The 3,077-nt window shown below is 39.7% G+C and overlaps 1 protein-coding gene across 1 annotated transcript in view; it reads right to left on the bottom strand.

Moving 5' to 3' along the window:
- LOC125294779 (protein FAM214B) overlaps window positions 1-2,221 on the bottom strand; it is a 20,796-nt gene extending 18,575 nt beyond the window's left edge. Inside the window, exons 1-2 of the mRNA XM_048243775.1 lie at window positions 1,846-2,221; window positions 205-259 (exon numbers count right to left, since the gene is read on the bottom strand). The gene's annotated coding sequence lies outside the window, so the exon portion shown is untranslated. The remainder of the gene's footprint in view (window positions 1-204; window positions 260-1,845) is intronic.
- Between the last annotated feature and the right edge of the window lie 856 nt (window positions 2,222-3,077).

Here is a 3,077-nt window from a genome sequence, read left to right as displayed (position 1 = left end):
GCTGTGGCATTATCCACCTCAATGAGATTAAATGCAGATTAAACATTGTAAATGAGATCCCATCTATCTCGGCTAAAGGTATAGGTTTCATAAGGATCAAATTATTTTACATCATTGTCTTATAAAAGATGCAGTGGCCTATACAATTGCTTAGTGATTGTATACCTGTTCACATGTAAAGAAATGTAAAGAGCTACAACTTACCAAAAGCAACTGATCAATGGAATAGGTTCAGTGCACTCTTCAGATATGGCCAGTCCTGGTGTGTTTGGCAAAGATGGAAGGAAAAAATGGAGCACATGAGTCTGAGGGTCATACTTATCCAACCAAGGCAGATTAGGTACATTCAAGAACAGGTACACAGTGATACTGACTGAACCATACACAGGTGAGAAAATACCATAAGGGACTCTTGGTATTCAGAGTGGTACATTGTTTGGGTCATATCACTATTAGACTAAATTCTCTTTCTTAATGCATGACAACAATGCAGGACATTATCAAACAAAGATAACGAGATGTATGGCCATTGAAACAGAATAACCACCCTTTCAACAAAAGGGGCAGAGCTGGTTTTCAGTGGCATATGCCTACTAAAATAGGCTACCATTCTAAGAAGCATTATTATTTACCCTGATTGCAATCACATTTTTGTAAGGCTTTTACTTTCATGTGAAGCAACAAGAAGTATTTTCAAGAATACACACACTCAGTCAACCAGCAAATACCCTCTATGGTGGATTACTCAAGAGAAGCAAATCATTTATAAGCTCGTCATCATGATAGACTATCAATAAAAAGCTCTCCTGTTTTACAGGACAATGGGAGAGGCTTTGTAGCCTTGACTAGGAATGACTAGTGTTCCATGCATGAGGTGTTCTGGTCATCCAAGAACCTGCACGCCTACTTCAATGACGGTCAGATCTCTTCATGCACAAAGCAAATACAGCCTTGGCGATGACTTTGTGGGTATGGCCCATGCTCACTCAGTACAGTACCATAATTAGGATAAGGTACAAAACGAGGATTATGATATGGCAGCAGAACATTCGAATTAACTTAAGGACGACAACCTTAGGCTGCTAGTTAAATCCCCGATCAGTTATGCACAAGGTTAAGGCTTACAGCGTGGATTGTAGCCTACACACCCTTTCATGAAAGGACGTTGGTTTAAGAATTAATTAATAGGCTTCTTTACATCATTGCACTACATTATTCACTGCAAACAGACAAATAAGTGAGCATGCTATGTCTTTATGTAAGGCTGCAACGGTGTTGCAGGAATGTAGAATAGTCACAGACAAAGCGAAGAAACGCCCCCTGCGTATGAATAGCAGGCTATGGGTACAAGTAAAACCCATTGTGAGGACTATGTTGTAGCGTATATTGCAGATCTGGTGGCGACCACATCGGCCTGTCATTGTTTGACGAGAAAAAACCCCATAATGTTATAACTTAACTTAGCCTATCATTTATAATAGGCTACCCAATGCCTTTACATCAATCTGATCCTATATATGCTATCCGTCTAGCCAAGTCAACGCATTATGCACGACCAACGGTTAATGTTAAGATTCAAGATTTCAAGGTGGTTGCATGACATTATAGAGATTAATGTTAACGTTAGGCCTACTTGATTTAGGCTTATCTGGATCCTATGTAGCTGATCATAGGCACCGAAAAAGTGTCTTTTTATTGTGACATTTGCTAGGTTATATTGCGAAAGATGTTACTTTGAGAAGCACTGTCTGGCCTAGACAGTTACGTTAAAGGGAAACCCGTATAAAGACATAAAACACACAACAAAAAACATTCACCCAAACGGTGATAGAAGCCACCACTTACCGGGTATATCAGACGAGGTCAAAATCGCGAATGCAATACATTGATTAAGACCGTAATGCACTCCCACCGCCTTTGTAGCAAGTTTGCCCTTATATTTTTGTTCTGGTAGACTGGTCGCTGCTGCCTCGATCGAATGTATAACAACTGAACTGTCAGTATTTAAATTCCAACAAGCTTAACAACAATGTAGGCCTATCGTCAGCGAGTTGGGATGTCGCCTGAAATATTCGGAAATATCGATGGCTCTGATAGTAAGTGATGGTGTGAAAAATCCTTTCTTCTGTAATGTCACTCTCGACAGCAGTAAAGGCTTGTCCCCTTGGTATTTTCTCTGTTCCTCTGAGCCCTCGCCCTATGAAAATTATGCTATCTCTTTAAAGAAGTATGCTTCCGGGGTCTACTGAAAAATGCACAGAGGGCGGGTTTAGCGTACAGCTGGAGATCTGTCATTAATGTGATTCGTTGTTTGGATCGAGACATCCAATAGAATCATCGTATGAATGCCTTATTTGGATATATTAGAATGGAGTAAATATATTCTGACGCAGAGCCATATCATTGGTTTTGTTTTAAGGAGGCGTTTCACTGAACACGCCCAGTACACGTGCTATTTGTCCCAGTCTCAGCTCGAACAGAGAGGAAGGCCTTCACAGCAAGAGGAAGTCTTCAAAGCCATATCGAGACTGAAATAGTGGCCAGGAAAATATTCTCCGCTACAGAGTAGCCTAGTAGGCCTACAGTTTGACAAGTGAATCCTAGTAATAAGACAATCTAACTTATGACTATGTTAAAATGAAAAATACAATGTTGCATCTATTTCCAATAACTGTGTCATCCAAAACAATGCAGTAGGCCTAATGCCATCCTTGATATCTCCAACCTCTGGCTTTCTTAGCCAAGCGCAGGCCTAATGCTTAGTCTGCATGGTGGTGTTTCATAGATTAATGAGGGTTCCCAGGCACTGAAGGATAATACATTCAAGTGTACATCTCAATCATTTTGTTTCTGTGCTTCAGGGAAATTATTACTTCTCCTGAGCTGAAACTAGAAAGAGGCATGTCTGCTTTAGTTGCATATTTAATTTTTTCACAACTTAGGCCTACTACCCTAACAACTGCCATGATTTCTATTGTAGTGAGTTGTTTAATTACATTTTTGTCTATTCCTAGATAAAAAAAAAAAGCAATTCCAAAGGTAACACAAGTGATACTGAAAAATGAAACAAAACAAAA

This window comes from Alosa alosa, chromosome 5, assembly GCF_017589495.1.
Source record: "Alosa alosa isolate M-15738 ecotype Scorff River chromosome 5, AALO_Geno_1.1, whole genome shotgun sequence".
Taxonomy (NCBI): Eukaryota; Metazoa; Chordata; class Actinopteri; order Clupeiformes; family Clupeidae; genus Alosa; species Alosa alosa.
This window is presented reverse-complemented; position numbering and strand designations above follow the sequence as displayed.